Source organism: Nipponia nippon, unplaced genomic scaffold (assembly GCF_047370975.1).
Source record: "Nipponia nippon isolate SJK-2023a ecotype South Korea unplaced genomic scaffold, ASM4737097v1 scaffold_3, whole genome shotgun sequence".
Lineage (NCBI taxonomy): Eukaryota > Metazoa > Chordata > Aves > Pelecaniformes > Threskiornithidae > Nipponia > Nipponia nippon.
Window position 1 is genome coordinate 126474991 of NW_028262347.1, and position 21633 is coordinate 126496623.

General features: G+C 49.1%; 1 protein-coding gene across 3 annotated transcripts in view; it reads right to left on the minus strand.

Annotated features, from left to right (window-relative positions):
- Window positions 1-21633, minus strand: part of STK32C (serine/threonine kinase 32C) — a 98608-nt gene that overhangs the window by 16783 nt on the left and 60192 nt on the right. The window lies entirely within an intron of this gene.

The following is a 21633-nucleotide window of genomic DNA, read 5'->3' on the forward strand; positions in this document are numbered from 1 at the left end:
GGAGACTGGCTTCAGGCAATCGCAGGGCTTCTCTCCCAGCCTTGACTCCATTCTGCTCACATCCACTGTCTGCCAACCTCCAGCAGACTGGTTTTAATCTATTGCGTACATAGCTGTGCTCTGAAAGGTCAAAATAATCCCGTTTTTGTCTTAGCAGAAAGCGATTAAAATGTAAATTTGTTAACAACAACAACAACAGACACCGTCCTCCTAGGAGCGTCACAGTACTCTGTCCTCACAAGACACAGACCCTCCCTGCTCGGGGTTTCCCGGCCCCAGAGCCCCTCCTGCGCGCCCAGCCCAGGCTCCCCGCCTCCGGGAGTACCGAGCCATGGCGAACGGGGACGCGTCCTTCCCCGGGCTCGGGCCATGCTGCGGCCCAAGCCGCCTGCCGCTGGCTGCATCCCTCCTGCCTCCCACCGCTGCCCGTCTGTCCCCGCCGTGCGGGCACAGCCAGCCTGTTCTCATGGCCAGGCAAGCGGGAGGCCACGGTGGGTCCCCGCCATGAAAAGCCAGCTTCCCACTGGCTGCTCGCAGCCGTCCCCATGCCGGCACGCAGAGCCAGGCCGCCCGGCAGCCCCTGGCCCAGAGGGGTAACCCGGCACCTGGCCCTGGCACCTGCGCTGCCGACAGGCACGGGGCTCGCTGGGCTGGCACGGGCTCCCAACAGCACTGCCTTTGGCGTGCCTCCCTCCGTTCTTCTGAGTAATAGCGACACCTTGATTACCAAGGTAACTATTTTTAAAAGAGCTAATTAGTTATCAAGGTAACTATTTTTAAATGAACTAATGAAATATCTACATCTGGTATAATTACAGCTGTCCTCTTTTAATTATCAGACATGCCCATGCTTACAATGCATTGGATGTATTTTCTTTGAAAAAGAAGTCATTTGTCATTTTGGTCATGCAGCCTTCATCCGGAGCGGCGCAGGGGGGCTGACCCGGGGGTGGCTGCAGGCAGCTCGTTAGAGAGCAGGTCACATTTACCAGCACGGGAGCGAGTAACGGCAGCTTCCGCGGACGGCAGAAAACATCACAGACAGACGGGAGCCACCGCGCTCTTCCGCACTTCTGAAATACTGCCATTAGTAACCATTTGCAAGTGCTAAAGGCGCATGCTATAATATCATCAAGGACACATTACAGCAAGAAGGTGACAAAATAATAGGTGGTTATCATTAGCCTGATAAAAACATCCCAATTAGTGATGCACACTGAAATTACAGGGACTATTTTGCAGTCATCGTTACAATTACAGTAAGGACAGAAAATTACGTATTGAAATAACTCCAGGCACACCTCAGACCTCACATTACAGGCTCACTTCTCGGGCAGCTTGACCTGAGCCATTTTCTCTGGGTCAAACTCACACTTGGCCAGAGGCCGGCACGGCTGGCAGAGGCCGGCATGGCTGGCGCGGGAAGGGGCTCGGCCAGCACAGCGGGTGGGCAGCCCGGCCCCGCGGCCGCGGCAGGGCGCGTTTCAGGCTGCTGGGTCACCAGACCCCGGCCTGACCGAACCGCCGCTGCTGGCTGCCCGTCCCTTGCCAGTGGCGGCACCCGCAAGCCCAAGGCCCGCGGCAGTGCCCCGCGCTGGCAGCTGTGCCGAGGCAGGAGAGCCGTGCCCTCGCGCCTCTCAGCTACCCGGCGAGAACGGGTGTCGTCGGCTCCATCCCCTGGCTGGCACGGTCCCCTGCGGCGCCCGTGGGCACGCAGAAGCCCATCGGCTACAGCTGCCAGGGACTGTTCGTAACACAAAACCGTAAGGTAAAACCCCTGCTTTGTGCAAGCTTAATAATAATAATAATGAACTACCTACTGCAATGCAAAGCACCAGCGGGATCCAACCCCTGCCTAAAGCAGACTAAACTGGTCGTACATTTAATAAACCAGGCAAAAATAACTTTATATTTTATAAATTCTTTGAGCAGAAAAGAAGACCTAACAATATCCCTTTAAAACACGGTCATTGCTATCTAACTTCTCTAAAAACAAGCCTTTGAATAACAGCCATCCAGGCACTGAACAACACTCCTTCCTGATGTCAGTTTATTTCACATTATGGCTAGAAGCTCGTTAATTTCTGGGTTTGGGTTTTTTTTTTTAGATTGTGACTTGCAATATTTCAACAAGTATTGCATTTTATATTTATGTCATTTGCTTCTTGTTTCTCTGCAGGGAAAATGGAAACCTAGTATAATAAATGAGAAAATGATGAAAACTTCTTGTACTCTGTAATCATAATAAATAGTTTTCTGAAAGGGAACAGCATCACCTACATACAAAGCAATGCCAGTTTCAGGCACTCTGGAAATTTTTGTTCTCTGTTTTCTGGAAAAAACCACCAACGCGGGCGTCGATGGAAATGTCCTTCCAGCCAAGCCTCCCAAAACGCCAGGGTGGCAGCGGCAGCCGCGTGGGGCGAGCGGAGGTGCTGCCCCGCACCCCTGGGCAGTGCGCGGTCCTCACTGCGGTGCTGAGCGCCAGCACAGCTCCCGGGGCAGCGCGCCCCCGGGCCGATGGACGGCCGGGGCGAGAGGGCGCTTCTCCGGTGCCCCAGGTATGCTCCGTTTGTACCGCTAGAATTACCACAGCCATTAATAGTTAACGATCACATTAATGCAGCTCTTGGCGGGGATCTACTGTGAGTCGAACCAACGTCAGGACCGGTGTTCGGTGCTGTCCCGGCCAGGCTCGGCCACTTAGGTCCTGTGCCACAGGCAGGAATCCTTCATAAAATGCCCCTGGTTACAGAAATGCCCCCCCCCCCCCCAAATGTCAGTCCCCCAAAACGTATCTTTTGGTTTTTGTCCTTCTCCATTCGTGCATCTGTTCCTGGGGAAGGAATAAACATCTACTGGGTAACAAGTCAGAGTGGTTTTGTAAATTAATCTCAATCCATTTTCAAGCAGATCTACAATGCGAAGCAATGCAAGAAAGCAGAAAGAAGAGACTACTTTGTCCTCGTTCTGCATAATGCGGTCCCTCGCCACACAAAGGAAATTTTCAGTGGTTAAATACAGCCATTAGAAAAAATTGTATGTAATGCTGCCAGATTTGCGAAGCAGAAGGCAGGCATCAGCTGGTAGTATATTGCTCAAGACATGGCACATAAAAGATTTAATAGAGACCCAGATACCCTGAACATTCAGCTGCTGCCAAATGGTTTGTATACAGCTGCCTTTGCTTTTATTGCATTAAAGGCATAAAGGGTTTGGAGCTTGCATTTGCGATTCAGGACATGAGATGTGCATTTAACATCTCCCAGTTCGATCTCACTTTATGGGGCCCCAGACAATGAGAACGCCTGTATTGTCACCATAGCTGGCAGCTTCTTCTCATCTGAATCTGGGACAATCTCCGTCTTCACTCAACAGCCCCAGATATCTCATTAATTTAGAGGGGACTAACGAGGACCATCGACCTAGGTGATATTAAAAAAGTAACAGGCAGGGAAAACTGACTCTTGCCTTTGAAATATTCACCTTTCTTTAAGGTGAGAGTTATCATTTTAAAAGGTAGTACGTGAACAGGAGTGTTCCGAGCTGCCTCTCTGCTTTGCGCACAGTTTGTTTTTATCAGCAAAAGCAGTCAAGGAGTTTGCCTGACTTCGCCTGACCTCCATGCGGCACCCAGGAGGTTTTGGTCGCTGCCTCTCCCGAGGGCAGACGCACGGCGCTGCTCCCTGCCACCCCCGGGCAGCGTCATGCAGCACCGCCCGGGCAACGTCCCCAGCCTCCTTTGCTGCAAAGCCGCCCCTACGGCTTCCCATCACCAAAACATTTCACCCTCTGTTGAGCTGACAGTAAATCTGTCTGTTTAAAGTGTCCTGATAAACGATGCAAGAGAGGGAGGCGTGAGAACAGCCGAAAAGACAAGAGATGGGAAGCCAAGAGGAATCCCCGCGGCAGGAGCTGGGCATCCCGCGGGGCGCAGGGCTGCATCCCTCCGGCACGGCAGCGCCGGGCACCTGGAGGACTCCTTCATGCCGTGCCGTGCCATGGTGTGCCAAGCTCTGGCAATGTTCCCACAGGGCAAACGGACACCACACGGAAACACGGCACAGCACTCAAAGCTCACCTGATTCTCCCGTAGTGTCTGAAAATCAAAGAGGGGGACAAAGGGCCCAGCTTTAATTTAAGAAGAATGAATGAGCAGGAGCCTCTGGAGCGGGAACAGCTGGCACGGCTCTGAATCGCTGTCCTGGAGTCAGCTTGGTGGTGGCTGTTTCCACCAGCATCCAACTAATCCAGGGAAAACATTAAGAATTTCAAATACCAGACCATAATTTACGGTTTAGAAACCAAAACAAGCAAACAAAAAATTAATACTGGGACTAAATAAGTAGAACATAGCTGAGGCACTTACGCTTTTGACCGGTTTGTCTTCTACCACCACCCACACCATGACTGTGATTTGCAGGGATGAACCTTGCTCTTCTGGTAGGAAGCATACGCACCATTTACACGCACACAAACCTGACTTTAGGATAAAGCCTTGGGGTAAACCTTGTTCTGTAGGCGCAAAGCGCGCTCTGTCACACCAGGGACTAAGCACCGAAAGCTGAAGCAAAGTCCATGACCTGCCAGGAATTATTTGGCGTCTTATTTCCCTGCATCACTCATTGAGCTGTTGCTTGCAAGAGTTATTTCTGTTTTCCACCCAACCGTGCTGTAAGTTGGCATGGAAATAGAGAGCTGGGGTTTGGGTGTTTTCTGGTGTCCAGGGCACTCAGACATTACGTCCTTTTTGGAAGTTTTTCTTGTTCTTGTTAATTTAGGATACTTTCCCCAATCATCTAAATTTTTGCTGCTCTGTACATTTTTCAGTCCAACTTGCTCTCTCTTAGGCAAGCCTTGCCTGTTCTCCTTTAGAAATCCAATAACTTTTTTCATGCTGATTCTGGAGGAATCCAACGGGCTGAAATCCCCACTCAGCTGCAAGGTCATCTAATGATTTAATAGCATGTCCTGACTTATCTCAAACTAATTATAAAGGGGCAGCACAACTTGTCTGGGCTCAAACAAAAGCAAGCAGTTTGCATTCTGGGCAGGATCTGCAGAGCTCATAAATACTTGAGATTGCGTGATCTTGGCTGCACAAAGATTATTTTTTTCTTCTGCAAATGCAGATGTCATCTTAAATTAAGGCACCCGCGATCCTGTCCTCTGCATCGGATGCAGCTGGGTTCATGAGATCTTCCTTTTGCTTCCGAACTGTGAGCAGTAGGTTTTCTTCTTGAATCTCTCCATGGCTTCTGCCTTTGAAAGATGAGACAAATGCGCTGTAATCCTTACATACATAGACACTTTATCGACTTCGGCTGAGACTCATTAGGAAATTTCAGCGTATAAAGCTGGATTTCACTTATTTTGTTTTTAGAGTAGAGCCAAGGCTTAGCATTAGCAAGCACTACGCACCATCAAAACCCTTAATCCTACATGATAGCGAACCACAGCCGAACAATGCTCTAGCTTATAAAAAATGCTTATTTGGAGTGGTTGCAGCTTGCCCACATGTATTGATTTCTCCTCCAGCTTCTGCTGACTTCCCTTGGGTATTTATGTCTGGACTCCCAATGTGGAAAACCTACAAAACTCCAGTTAGATATTGAAATGGTTAAAAAAGTCTCCATGTTTCCCATTCTCCAGAGAGGAAAAGCACTGCAGTTGTAAGTGGTCATTCTGGAAACGGCTGCGACCCTTGGATGATGCATCGATCCCTCTGGCAGAGCTTATTTGATCCCAGCAGCACTCTCCAACCATTAATCACCTGGAGCAGCAGTTTTCAGCTCTCAAAAATGAGGAATTATCATGAACAAAAGCACAACCACAACCTAGCCCTAAGCTTTTACCCAGCAAAGGAAATATCAGTCACCTCCGACACCAACCACCTCCTGCACTGGTGGCCGAGGATCAGGCACTGCCTCTGCCCCAGCACGGCAGCGCAGAAGACACCAAGTACTGGGCAAACACCCGGTCCAGCCTGCAGCGCTTCTGCTGTGCAAGCTCAGCGTGGCCTGGCAGTCACCACTCCTGCTGGGGCCACCAGCATGATGTCCCAGTGCCGTGTCCCACAGAGACACAGAGACGCAGACTGGAGCAGAGGAAGACCCCGGCGGGACCACTGGCAGGGCTCATTCTCCCCTCTCGGGCTGCTGGGGCCAAATCCCTCCCCATTTTCCCCAATATCTATATAGCTGTCATTTTATTGAAATGTGAAGCTTAAACATAAAATTGTCCGTGGCACCCAAAAGCATCAGCAGGCTTTGGGACTGCCTGGGGAAAAGAGTCCCTGCTACAGGCGACAGCATGGCAGTAGCCTCGGGAAGGATGCCGAGGAAAAGGGAGATCTGCAGCCTCTGTAGCAGCAAGAGCTAAGTCAGTCCTTCGTTCCGAAGGACCAGAAGCAGTAAGGAGGCACTTACCATGATCTATCAACAGCTCGAGCCTTTTTGGAGAACTGAGTTAAGTTTTGATCACTAAATATTACAGCAGAAATGGGGAGAAAAGAGAAGGAACTGGTAGTTTGTGATAGAGCCACGTAAGCATGCGCTTACTGCACCTCTGCTGAGACCACCCCAACTGCTGGGCTCACGGGGAACGTCTGGGTTGAATGCCAGTAACTCCAGTAGGGCTGGAAACCACCCGCAGGTGCTCAGCGAGGGTCTGAGTCTTCAAAGACAGGCTGCAAAACCCGCGACAGTCAGTTCTTCCTTGCAGAGAAGAGCAAGAAGATTGTTATTACTGGTTTCTTGCAAACTAGAGTGAGTTTGCTGAGCAAACAGAGACAGTAAAGCAGGTAAGAAAGTGTTTACTGTAAACTATGCATTGCTGTTCTGTTGCTGAACTCCAATATTGATTTTTAACACGTTCATCTGCTTTAGACAGGCTTTCCTCTTAACTGCTCACCTGTTAAACCAAGACAATAAACAGTTCACTTCTTGAAGTGTTTTCATTCTTTAGAAAGTGGCTATGTCTGATCAGCTGGAGGGAAATTATTGCCCCACAGCTGCTGCCAGGGGCAGAGCGATGCCCGCGCGGGAGGCGAGCAGCACAGCCGCGGTGCCGGCAGCGGGCAGGACGGGGCTGGCAGGCTGTGCCGCCCCGGTGCTGCCCCAGGGCCTCCAGGGACCAGGCCCCTGGGACCCCTCTGCTTCGCTCTTTGAGAGCGGTTCCGTACCGAGAGCTGCAGACAGACTCTTGCCCATTATATAAAAAAAATTAAGATCGATTCTCAGCTGCTATCAGGAAAGTAGCAAACAGGGATGGTGCTATTCTGAAGAGAAACAGAAGGCATTTGACATGGCCACGGTATCACGGTGGCACAGAACGCGGTATCAGTTACCCTGTCATTTAAAAGCAATCTTCGTATCTATTTGGTATTATGACGGCACTGATGGTAATTGAAATACAATCTTTGCCTGGTAATTAACATCTGTCTAACACTTGTAATTAAAAAGATAATATTAACTTGTTCTACGGTTCTCATAAACATTAAGGATAAAACCAGCTAATAATTTTTTTTTTTAGGCATAGCCAAGATAGCAAAGCTTAAAGCTGCCTCCTAGGTGTGTTTGCAGAGATACAATTAAAATATCAGGGATTCATTAAGCACATGAACCATGGTGAGCAGCTGGATGAAGCTCTGCTGGAAGCATCTACCTGCTTTCCACAGGCCAGTCCATGACTTTTGTGTCCGACCGGGAAGGACCCCAGGGCCCAGGTCATCCCCTGCGGCACTCCACGCCAGCCCAGGCGCAGGCGGGCACGCAGAGGATGGTGACCGTGCCAGGGCTGTGGCCGTGACCCGCCAGAATGGCCCCGCAGTCCCTGGCTCGGGCTGCCCCAGCTGCTCATCCATTGCTGCCAGGTACTGGCTGCCAGCCGTCCGTGTGCTGACGGGGGCTCGCCTCCATCTGCAAACGACGGGCTCCACCTGGAACCAGGAAGGGTCCCTTCCCAAGTCCTCCTGGTCCGGCCAGGGGCACGGTCCCCTCAGGGCCACCAGCCACTGGAAGCGGCCTGTGCCAAAACCATCCCCTGCCTTCCCTTCGGGACACTCCCTTGGTCAAAAACTCCTTTGATCCCCGTAATTACCATGCCGGCTCCCAGCGACTGCTTTGTGACAACCCACAGAAAACAGCACCTTCTACAAAGCCACAAAAGCACATGAGTTACAGGCAGTATCAGGTGTGAAACGCTGACAATCTCCGCAGAAAATCACCTCAAATTTATCAAATCAGATTTATCTAATCAAAAGCGTTCTCAAAAAGCCAACAGTTGTGTTGACTCTGACAAAAGCAATGACCTGGCAGCTGGGTCCTGGGCATCTGACAACACCGCCCGGTTCTGCAGCCGTTCTCCTCTCCCAACACCCAGAAATGAGCAAACGCGGAAGGACAGACAGACAGATGTGCTCTCTTGAGCACAGCTGGAAGTGCAGCTATGGGCAGCACGAAGCTGTGTGCCTTGGGCAGGATGAATCATGAACAAAAGGTAAATTGATAATTACCAGATACGCAGGCCAGTAAAATCAGCTGATCTAAGGGGAAAGGGCTGGGGCTGAAGACCACAGGTACCCCCACCCAGGAGCAGCTCCCCTACAAGAACAGGCCCAGAAGAGGCACCCAGCATCTCAAGGATGCTGGTCCCTCGAAGGTATTCCCCCTCCGCGGTTGCTGACCCAGAGCTTGGCTCAATGAGCACAAGAGGCTGGAAATGCTAAAGGCAGCCGGCACCGCAGGAGCCTGTGCAGCCCCTCACCGTCCTGTCAGGGCTGGTCCTGGTGGACGGCATTCTGGGCAAGATGGAACATTTCAGACCCATCCCTAGAAGAGCTCCTCTGATGATGCTGGTGGCCCAGCGGGCAATGGGTCTGGCGCAGTTCAGAGGGACCTCGCGGCACCCTGCTGTGAGCCCGCGGCCACGGTGAGAGCCCCGCAGCTCCAGCAGCCGAGGCGCCCCGGGGAGGCTGTGCCGCCGCGGCGGGAGGCAAGGTCCTGGGAGCAGGACTGCAGAGTTACACACAACTTACCCATGACGCTTACCCCACACTCAGCGGGGACACATTACTATAATACCGTCTGATCCTGAATAAAAACATACTTTGAAACAATCAAAAACCTTCATTGCTTGATTATGCAGCTTATTTAACCAGAACTTTGTTCTGGGAACAGTTTTGACAGTAGTGTCTCTGGCAGTGTTTTTCCCAACTATTATCTCAGCACACAAAGACCCATTTAAAAGAATGGGACATCTGCAGCTCTGGTCCCAGTGCCAATCTGCACAGCAATCTTCTGCATTATGCCGTGTTGACGAACCAGGCCCAGTGACACAAACAGGCGGGCGGCTGCTGGCCGTGACGGCAGCGCTCCTCCGCCTTTCCACGTCTCTCCAGCTTTCAGCCATGCCTCTGAACTGGATCGGGCCGAAGGCACTGCTCGGGGCCAGGCCTGGACGGCAGGGCCTCCCTGTGTTTGGGTGCTCCTGGGTGGGGGTACCTGTGGTCTTCAGCCCCAGCCCTTTCCCCTTAGGTCAGCTGGCAGTGGTCCTCAAAACAAGGGACACTTCCAGGTGTAACGCTCACATCGCTGCTCCCACCCGTTTCCACAACCAGCCCCAGTGAGATGCTGACGTTCACAGACCACGGGACGCATGGTGCAAACAGGTACCTACTGCTGCTACTCTGCTGTCTTCTGCAAATACCCCCATGTCTCTGGGCTCCTGACGGGCACAGCAGCGTGCACACCAACTCCGTACGGCCGACCTCCAGCCTTTGTGGAGGAGCCCGTGCTGCACCCATCCGCTGGCTGCACCCAGGCACGGGCACCTGGCCTCCAGAGACACCTGGTACTGCAGCAGCTTTTCTGCAATTAACTGCTTCAGCCAGTTGGGACCACTTTATAGCTACATCTCTAAGAATAACAGCAAGTATTTTAATAACACAGCCTCCCCTTCAGATGCAGAGGTCAAAACCAGAACCTATATACTCAGGTATAAAGCAAATTAAAAGGTGTAAAGTTGCAGCGAATGGAAAACGACTGTCGTCCTCAGGAGCCAGGCTGAGGTTAGCAGCTCAACAAATCTGCCTTCGCATCTTCAGGAGCTGATTTTGTTTTCTACCCCAAACACCTCGCCACATTTCACTCCTTAAGATATTTTTCATGCAGTCTTACGACTTTACTTTTTCCCTGCTGAAAAGTTATGCTTTATCACAAGATTGATGAAGGACTGGTTTGTCAGAACACCATAAATCATTAAAATCTGTTTAATTCAGTACTGCTGTTTGCTACAGCCAAGTTGTAACAGTAGCTGATAAAACTTTTATTCATAGCAAGCCCATTGGTGTTTTCAGGTCGTGTCAACGCTTCCATTAAACATCCCTTTCTCAGTCACTTATGCCAGAGACGAAAACCTCTTCTGACCTAAAATAAAACCTGCTGTTCGAGATGGCACATCCGCACGCCATACACTAGTAACTTCAACTCAGTAGTCGTAAGAATGTGTTCGTGTTCTCATCTCGTGCACATCCGCAGAGCTCCTGGAAGCTCAACAGACCCGTACAGATTAATATCATCTACGAGCATGGCCAGCCCTCTGTGTACCGGGAAAGTAAAACACATCACATATAGGTATAGCTGGGAGCGTGCTCAAAACACACCCAAAACTAGGCTTGCACATATTTTTTATTTTTTTTTCAGAATGAACTTCATTTCTGTCTTGCCGTTGACATAACCGGCACGCAACCAGCACACTGAAACTATGTCAGGAAAAGCTCTCCTTATTGGCACCTGCACGCAGCAAGCGGGAGCCGAGCTCTTCTCTTTGGCATCTATCACGGAATATTTTCCAATTTTCCTGCAAGAATTCCTGAGAGGGGGCGCAGAATGTTATCTGCATGCTCTGAATCCTATGATTTAAAGGACTTTTTTAGGTGGTTCAGGTTAAGCACTTCCTTTTAATGTCATGCTGAGAAAACAACATCTCGGCAGACATTAAGCAGATGTTTCTATAATTGAGCTTTGGATATGGGTGATTATTTGACTTGCAGCTCCAAAAACCATGTACACTTCTTTACCTCCTGAGAGACATTAATCCAAATAAACAAGGAAAAACTAAAGAAGTGACAGCACGTAAACCTAAGAAACAAAAAAGAACAAGGAGCATTTTTCTTTAATTTTGTTTGTTCTCGTTGTCCACCCTCTCCTCTCTTGCACGCCAGCTATATAGTTTCATAGTTTGAGAGAAATTATGGACAGTCACATATCTCAAAATCTGATGTCTTTACTAAATTTTAAACCAAAAAAGGTAGATATCTCGGATCATCCTTTGGTCATAGTCTTGAGCAAGTATCCTCGACGTGCAATGGCCTGGATTTGCTGACCTTCAGGACACAGAGTAGCAGACCCTCGCCGGGGAGGGTTCAAAGTGGATGGGAACGGTGTATCCCCCTGCACGGCCGGCTCTGCCAAGAGCGGGGAGGAGGACAAAGAGGGAGATGTGTTCTGGAGCTGTCACGCTTCCTACGGAAAGGCTGTTAGGCATCTAGATTTTTTGTGCTGCTTTAATCACATGCTTGTATCTCTGCTGGGCTTTTCTGGCTTTAATATTATTTAAAGAAGAATGATGAAAAATCAGACCAACCTGCAGAAATCCCTGAAGACACCATGACCCATCTTCTTTCTGCCTTTTGGATGGATCCAAACTTGGATCCACCATTTACTCCAGCTCAGCAGCACTCCATGGATTTACATGAGGATCTGGACCCCTGTATACAACTACAGTGAACAAGTCTTTTCTGAATAAAATGTGGAAAGTACGTCTTCCTATGGCTGACATACATTTTGAGTTAAGTCTTGTATTTGAGTCATCTTTCATTATGGCCATTATTACATTCTGTGATGTTTTATAGGCTGGTCGAAGAGGCAGACAAAATTATTTTTTTAGTTACGTATTCGATAAAACTTGGGAACAGAGAGAAATCTACTTATTTCCAATGAGGAATGGAGGGCTTTATTTAATCTCCGAACGTAAATTAATGTTGAAGCTTTTCCTGATCCCAAGGCAAGAACACTCACTGTGCTATTTCGAAAAACCTCATCACTCATCTTGAAACGGCGCTGCCGGGCAATGGCGTTGAGAGCGACGTGGCCTAATGTCTTTGTTTCTGTGCTGCTGCCGCAACATGCCTCCCAGGCACCAAAGTTTCCATTCCATGCTGAAGTAAGTAAATATAGGTATAACTTTTCACCTAAGAAACTCCTGTTTCACAGTGCAAAACCTTCAGGAGGAATTAATGCCACTTGCAGCCAAATGCTTAATTTTTCATTGGCAGAAGCTTGCTTCATTGCGCTGATGTGTTTACCACCAAATTGCTACAAAGGGATCTGCCCTGGTAGACACCTCCTCTAGTGAAGGTCCTCTGTGCTGAAAGACCTTGTTTTTCAGCACCAGGCCCAAGGTATTGCAAAGTAACCGTAAGAGCTATCACACCGCAGATGCTCGTACCTGAGATGCCAGCAAATTGTGAAGTGACTCCCAGCACAAAGGTGAGCAAAGCTCACTTCAGTTCATTAAAAACAGCTAATATGCCAGAGCTATGAAAACCTCCCAAACTTTAACGTCAGCTGTTGGGTCTGCCAACTGGCAGTCAGAAATCAGAATAACTGTAAACAATTGTTACTTGACAGCAAATACCTCTGCACACATATTGTGCATGTTGCACACAGCAGTGACTTCTCCATCGACTGCAACACCCCTCTCCAGGTTTAAAGTCAGTAACTTGGCTGGCTGGAAGTTTGGCCACATTCAGGTCCCATCTGGTCAGATTTGCTTTTCAATATTGCATTAAAATCCCTAGTATCTTTCCCTTGGGAAAAAGGACACTTCAAACCTAGACCTTGTAGGACCTGACCAAACATAGCTTTATTTTCCCTTTGTCCTACACTCCCAACACTCAACACAAAGCATTTGGAGGGCCACCAACAGAGACCATGCTAAGGAACTATCAAAGTACACAAACAGCGGAAGTATTGATGAGAAAACATCATCTTGGAAGTGAGAGGATTAATGATAATTTGTGGTTAAGACCAACTTAGCATGCCTAGCACAACTCAGTATTAACTACTGATGAATTTCATTGTGATGATTGTTGACCCTTCCTTTAGAAAAAGAAAGAAAGTAAATGTTACAGCAGCTCCAGCATCTACCTCCACACATGGAGAAACTCAACATACAAAATATACCTAGTCCCTTCTCCACGAGGAATCTTGTACCATTCTTCTAACGATCGCTTTCTGTCACGGCTGGCTGGAGAGAGCCATGACTCGTGGAAGAGACAGCTGTAGGGGCCGGGGAGATGGAGGTCTCTTCCAGATGGGGGGCGCAGGGGCTGTGTGCGAGCCCAGACATAGACATACGCCCTGCTCCCTCTGGCTGGTCTCCTTCCTCCACCACTGCAGCCACCCCACCGGCTGCGCCGAGCAGATGGGTCATCAGTCACCAGCAGACAAGGGCCTGCCTCCAGCCTGTTCCCAAGGAGCCACAGCATTACTTCACAAGCCTTTCTATCAAACCTACCAAACAGTACCTAATTATATCGTATCACCAAAAAGGAAGAAATATGCTTCAAGCATTCAACAGCAGAGAAGAGGATCTTCTTACTGCGGCTCACTCGTTAGGCATCTACGGATGCCTTTTATGCTTCCACTCATTAATGCTGCTGAGTTATTCACCATCCCTCAAGTGGCCCATCATCATGCATGTCTCCATGAACATCAGACAGCACTTACCAAGCTGAGTCATCGCTGTGACTTCAGCCTGGCCGCCCAGAGGAGCCAGCAGCTACCCAATCTAGTCCTGCGTGCCCGATGGCAAGCAGATGGATTTCATAGCAAACTGTGCTTGCTGGATTAATGGCACGGGGCATCGGGAAGGGGCAGATCAATACCTGAGCTCACCACTGCCACCGAGCAGCAGTGCTTGACCACAGCTTAAATTCTGCCTCGATCCTAGAGGCATCACCCAGAAGAGGAGCTGCTGCTGAGAAAGGTCTCCAATTGGAGTACTTTGCCCAGGAACAACCCTGCATACCTTATTCTCTCTGATAAGCCAAAAGATAATAGCAGGGGGCTAAAATCTAGTTTTCTCACCTTACGCAAGCATTCCCCTATAAGTTTGCATTTGAATGTATTTCTCTAGCGAGGAAATAAGGTAGAGCCGAGCCGAGCCGAGAGCCTCGGCACGCAGCACGACGCACGGACCTCTGCAACGAGCACACGTCGGGCACTATTTCATAACAAGATGAGTGGCGGCCAAACAAAGCTCCTACACCCTTGCTAAATGGCACTTGTCAGAACGGCAGCTGTGAAGAATGGGTTGCTTGTTATTTAATCTTGAGTACGGTTTGGTTTAACTGCATCATTTGCTGAATATGAAGAGATATATACTTTATGCTGCATTGCCCTTTACTTAGAGGAATTTTTAGCACTTACTTTTAAAAAGAATTTTTAGATCAAAAGTAATAATATAGCACAACAATCTTACTGCAGCTCCATGAGTGAACAACATTAACAGAAGGATTCTTGGTGGATTTTGTACATAAATAGTAACTAAACGGGAGGTGAGAGTGAAAAGCCAAGACACAAAAGACTTTTCTTTAACAAATACTGTTACTTTCCTTTCTTCTCTTTCTTTAAAAAACACTCGTGTGTTTACAGTCCGGAGTGTTTTCCTGACAGAGGTAGAATTCCTGATCATACAGAAAAAATACAGTTTATCGCAACTGTGATGGGTCAATAAGAATAAAAAAAGTCTAAAACTTTAGAAAAGCGTATTTGCAATTGTCAAAGCGATACTATAGTTAAGGTTTTATTTCAGAAAACAAAATCTCCAGTTTGTGTGAAAATGGAAAGCACTAAATTTAGAATTCATCGATGTTTTCATTCCTAATATTTTAATTTTATGAGACTATTGAAACAGCCAGTATTTTTGCTATCCACATTATATAAATAAACATGTCTAGAACTTTTCAGCAGGCGACCCTTGCTAGGTTGGATCTGACGGCCCCTCGCTGCCCCGACAGCACCCGCACCGCTGCAGAGCGGTCGTGTCGCACCTTGGGGATGGCCAGCGGTGTTATTCATGGAAAGACAGACGGAGGAAAGCAGCATTCCGGGACGCAAATCCACCAAAAATCACATCCTATTACTTATGCTGCTCACAAAACTTGTTCTTTATTTCATGGCCACTTTCTCAGAAGCCCTTTGCTCGTGACAGGCGGAGCAGCTTGACCTTTCCTTCTGCCCGTTCTTCGCCTCCCTGTTTCCCCGATGCCGAAGGCAGTATTTAGCAGAAAGTTATAGCAATAGAGACGAAAAAAGAGCAAATACCTACATGACAGAACAGAACACAGCTGAGGCACGAGAACTAGTCATTGCTCTCTCTTCCCCCTAAATCCATCAGTCTTGGGCAGAGAATGAAATGGGAAGCAGAGAAGTCCCAGAGCACAACCTGTATTTAAACCAAATGACTCTAGGATCCCTAGATTTTGTTAGGAATATGGTCAGACATAACGATTTTAAGCAACACCATAAATAACCATGGCTGAGGCCAACCTGGCTAGATTCATAAGGCAAATCGTATAGCTGTTGCACTACAATTAAGTAGTGAGACTGTAAGGCTCATTTGCTGCCCGGGGTAAAAGAGTTATAAATAAAGCCTGCCTAGAAACCCACAGACTTTTTGCTGAAGGACATTGTCTGTCAGCAACATGTCCTGCTGCTTTTGAAGGACAGATACCCATACAGGGGACCTGGCTCATTACACAGTTTAAGAAACAGCATGTAGTTCAAATCCATAATGTTGGTGCATCCTCCCTCGAGGGCCAATGGCCCACAAAAGCAAGGCAGCACCTGATAACCATCCCAAGCTCTGTGTGTTTGTGCAGGTATGTATACGTATGCATATGCACATATCTATCTATCTACCTATCTATCATGGCTCTTCCAGTAGAACCCAGTTCCACAGGTCAGGATAATACAAATAAAAACCCTGTTGTACTTTTCAGATTCAGTTCCACAGCAGTAAAGCAGCGTCTCTTGCCTGCATCACTACTGAGTTACCCCTTGGGACGTGCTCGCCAGCGTGGGGACAGGGACGAAAGGCCAAGGTGCAGAGGAACAAGGGAAAAGGCGCTCAGAGGCTGATGCAGACGGTCACCGAACTCTGAAGCCATGCAAAATAGAAACGGTACATCAATAGATATGAAGTAGAACCGGTACACAAAAGCGACACGGAGGTCTCTGCAGGCTCAGCTGGTCGGTGTGCAGCTCGGGACAATACTGCAGCCGTGGGCAGGAGGAGACGCCATCCCAAGCAGAAGTAACAAGAAATGCACTCTCATGGTCTCCCCAACCCCGTCACACGGAACACCCAACCCTCCACACAACCTTTCTGATCCACCTCTATTCCACAACAACTTTTTCCACATCCTCTTTTTTCCTGTCTCCAGAATCCATCACCATGCTCCTCTGGGAAACAAGGCAAACCATTACCTATCCTTAAAAGGCTGGAAAAGAGGCAGTTTCATAGGAGAAAGGCAGGCAGGAAAACTGGGAGGAGTGCAAGCATATCATGTGCTCATCCAGGGGAAAGACACTTCCTAGGAAGGCTGGCTCACGAGAAGTTTCTGTCCCGTGGCGGGTCTCGCCTAGGTGCTGCAGGCTCAGGGGGCACAACACAGGCGGGAAGTCCCTCCGACTGTGGCAGAGTTCCATCAATCAATCAATCAGATCTATCATTACAACAACAGCTTCTCCTTGCATACCAGCTGCATCAGTTTCTGTTTCTAGTTCTCATGTTCCACTTTTTGTTCATTGCTGAGACACAGAAAATCTCAATTGCCTGTTACTGGCTTGTGGGCAGCTCCTGTATCCACCATAGAAAAACCAGAAGAACAGAACTGTACCCAGTACAGCTTCGCGGGATTTGTGTCTGTACAATCACTATGAGATACAGATTTGTTTTTAAGCAGCGTACAGACATGTAAATAGGAAGTCATGAACTTGAGACTTCTTTGAATGCTGATCCAACCCACAAGAAGAAATACATCATGTGAAGAAAAGCAGAAAGTCTCCTTCTGCACACATCATTGAATTATGGTGCTGCCTAGAGTAACAAAATGGGTACACCCCATAATGCTCTGGGTAAACCCAGACCATAATTACTTTAATAAACTATTATAAAAGTGCTTAGGGAGTATTTGCTGTATCATGCTGATATATTCATAATTTCATAAGAACAGAGGACATTGTTCCTTATCATTTATGACATTAAGTGGTTTGTAATTGGATTGTCCAACCATGAGCATTAACAGAACATCCCAAACTCATAAGCTGCAGCTTCTAAGGACCTGTAGATGATTTGACGTCCAATGTAGCTTCAATTTTATTGTTGCCAAATCCTGCATCTGATGCTGGAACAGCCCATGCTCTTGGTTCAGTTAACCAGCTTGTGGGGGTGTGCTGTCTGATGGCTTGTCAGAACAAAAAAAAGATCCAAATGCTGGTCATATTTAAGCCACTGAGAAATGTATAATTAACATTAGCAAAGCAGGGCACATCTTTTTACTTTAAAAATAAGACTTTTTCATGTCAGACATGTTAGACCATGAGTGTGCACATTGGCTGCATGGCTGGCACAGAGGGCAGGTAAAGACACCGCCACTGCCCAAGACAAGGCACAGCCTCTTGGGTGGCTTCCAGCTGAGCACAGCTGGACTGGCGCTTCTCTTAAGAGTAATGCCAGAAGAACATGACCTCCAGAGTTTTCACTTTTCTGTGACTGCTGCCATCAATGCGACGGGCAGCATGGGCGATCAGATCGGGAGCGGCTCAGGACTACCGTAACACAGCTCTGTGCCCCGCAGCCACGCGTCCCACAAGTTTCAATACATAAACGGATGGATGCTGTGCTGGAGTGAGAGCGCAGGACTACAAGCACGCACAGGCCGCTGGCGGCAGGATGGCCCGCTCCAGTGGTACGCACCATGGCACGCACAGAGGGCTGGGGCCAGAGGAGACCCTCTGCACCAGAGTCACCCTCCTCCTTCCCTAACGCAGCAAAGAATGAAGACATGCAAGGGGAGAAGAGCGACAATAATCAGATTTCCAATTATTAATCCAATCAAGTGCCAAAATATTCTGCTCTTTGTCCTCACAGATGAATGATAGTTTATGAAATTCAGTAATGCATTTAGGTTGGGTTTCTTTGTAGCCACGCCACGTAACTCAGCTCTGCCCTTTCCTACTCCCACTGTTTTTCTTGTGAGAGCCCATGAGACTCCTGCAGAATCTGGAGATCTCCCATGCTGTAACATCTCCTCCTCCCCTCAAAGACCTCTAGCTCTCCATCTCCTTACCCCATAACTAGGTCGGCCCTTCGCAAGTGTCAGTGTTTGATTCGGAGACATCTGCCGCTCAGCAGACAGCATACGTTAATCCATAAAAAGGCCTCCCTAACCAAAGACCTACAAATGAAGAACGAAAGCTGTGCTACCTTCAGACCCAGGACACACACCATGGGCTTTGTCTGGAAGAAGGAGACCACAAACAAGAGCCAAAGGGCCAGCCAAGTCCAGGCAGAGATAATGCGGTAAAGGAAAACCAGACAAAGAATATGGCAGAGAGATGCCCTGGAGGGTCCAGCCTGCGGTCCTAAATTGTCAGAGAGCGAGCTTGGCTTAGTAACAACAGTAACTACACATACATCTGCAATAGTCACAGGTAATTGGAAAACCACCTTGTTTTTAAAAGGGCACATGAGAACAAGCTGGACATTCCCGTCCACACGGACTTCACTGCCACTCTCATTTGGGGCAGCTGGAGACAACTGTGGGACTCTGATAGGGGATTTTGTGGAGGAAAGAGAAAATGCCCCTAAGAAAGCTTGGCTTCGTGCCTCCAGCTCACAGGACTGAGCTGTAGCCTCTTGGGAGTTGTTTCTTTTGCCTATGTTGTAACAGCACTGCATCATTTTACTCTTTATAGCAAACAAGAACTTCATAGTCTTTACACAAACATGTCATGTGGAAGATGTATTATGGATTTGCTGTCTAGGCTTCCTCCCACTAATGACCTTTTTGCAAACTGCAGTAGGAAAGCAGTATATATGCCTATCACTGGGTGACTTCAGGGCTGAGAAAGCCCTGAGAAAGGGTGCAGGGCCTGAGGAAGGCTGGGCTGCCTCAGGAGCAGCAGCATCTCTCTCCTTTACTGTTTTCGGGAATTACCCGATCCTTGCTTTGCAGAGCAGAGCAGAGCAAGTGAAAAGCAGCTTCTTCAAACGGCAGGGCGATTACGAGTGCAACACACCTGCTCTGGCACAAGGCATCTCTGAGTCTATAAAGGTGCCGGTCATGGCTGCCAGCAGCCACGTCCCCCGGGCGCGCGGCGGCACGGCCACGCAGCCGGCAGAGCTGGTGTGGCGGCTCCAGCCTCCCCTCGCTAGCTGCGCCTGTTTGCTCCTCTGCTTCCCCAGCCAGAGCGGTGCGTGGAGCTGGGATGTCACCGCAGGGCCCTCCAGCCGGCTCCGGCATCAGAGACTGCATAGTCCTGCTGCCACGGAAATGAGGGTGGTCTGTCTCGCTGTGCTCGGGCAGGCGTGCAAGCTGCGGGTGCGTACAACTGCCCTGCCGCATCGCGGGGCTGCCCCGGACACAGCCGTGCCACCTTCCCACCCCCTGCGCCTTACAGACTCGATTAACTGCATCCCAGTTAAACAGGCTGCTTTGTGCCAGGGACGGCATTTGTTGCTGCGGGCAGGCTCGCGCCACGTGGATGCGTCGCCCGGGGCCACACACGGTTTTGGAGAGGGACGATGCTGGCTCGGAGCAGGCATCGGTGGGCAGAGGGGTGCACGTGGCCAGCAGTGCCGGGCCACGTCCACCGGGCCCGTGAAACCCAGCCGGCCATCGCCACACCGCGCCTCAGCAGGACTGCCTGGCTGCCAACTTTTGGACTACAGAGCTCGGGTTCAATGTTGCACTTACAAACACACATATCCCTTTTCCTTTTCATTTCATGCTAGCTTTTATAAAAAGTAAAAAAAACACATTTATATAAAATTATATAAAACTTAAAAACATTTTGCATTTCATGTTTCCTTTTTTCTTCATTTTGTACAGTTCAGAGGTGGTAGGGCAAGGAAAAAACACAGCAAAATAACAAAAACCAGCTTGGAGGTGGATGCCCGAGGCCGGCACTAGTGACACCCCCGGGGCTAACAACATTAAAGAATGAGAGGGAGCCGAGAATGAGGAAACAGGGGCCGGGGCCACTCAGCACCCTTTGTTCTTCCCTTTTCCATCACTTACCACCACTATAATCGCTAGTGACACTTTACCACGCTGCCAACATATGACACACAAATAGTGCTGGATCCCGAGGTGTCACCACTAGCGCTGTGACATTTTGAATCAGCGCATCCTATGGGGAAGCCGGGACCGGTGCTCCCCGCGGCGGCAGCCTGCCCCGAGCACCATCTCCATGACAGCCTGCCCCGCTGCCAGCGGCGCCAGCCCCAGAGGAGGTGGAAGGGGGACGATGCCGCAGCGTCACACCCAGACCTGCTCCTCCTGGCAGCCCAGGGCTCCAGTTTTCCCAAAGAGGAGCTCCGCTGCATTATAATGCAGGCTCACGCCAGGAGGGATCCAGTCTGCTGGACTTGCTTACAGCTTCATGAATTAAACATTTGTGTCTGCTTTCCTAAGAAAATGAGGTTACGGGATTTTTTCTTTTTTCACACTCACCCCTACCGACTTTTAGGACTGTTGGCCAGTTTCAGCCAGATTTTACAGATGGATGGATATTTCAAAGATGTAAAAGTTCCTCTCAGCTGTGTGAAAACCAATCGGACAACACAAAAGACAGAGATCCAGAAGGAGGGAAAGGCTCCATCACTCATTAAACCGCATTATTAGACACCAGGGAATCCTCATGAATTCACCACACCAAATCAGGCTCTGCTGCTACACATGAGTTAGTAGAGACAAGCTTTGTTCTGGCAACAAGGCACTAGATCCTCTCAGTGTTGGGGCACTTTGATGGCAAAAGACGACTTGACAAGAGAAAATGACAAAACTTCAGGTGAAGAGTAAAGCAGCACCTTCCCCAACAGCTCTGTAAGCATGAGGTGGAGCACGTCTACTAAGCGTGGGGGAGAAAACCAAATGAAAACATCTTCGGGGTTGTTTTGTACGGGATAAAGGAGAGAGATTGGCTCACGCGCAAATGTTATTCTTGGTTGTGCATTAAGACCTGCAGTGCATTTCTCAACTCCCAATGTGCAGCCAGCGCAACCAGTGTGCTCTGCCTGTCCGCCACGGCCCAGGAAGGGAAGCGTAAGAGGAAGGAGCTGCATGAGCAGGGACGTGTGGTTGTGACTCAAGAGAGGATGTCACGTACGGCACCAGAAAAGCCATCCTTACCCCATGAAGAGGCTTCAGCAAAATACACAAGGAGACGTCCCCTGACACACGATGCAATGAATCAGTGGACAGACTACAGCGAGCTCAGGGTTAGCGCCTGTTTGAGAGTAAGCGTCACGTTCAAATGCCACGATTTGCAACCAGCA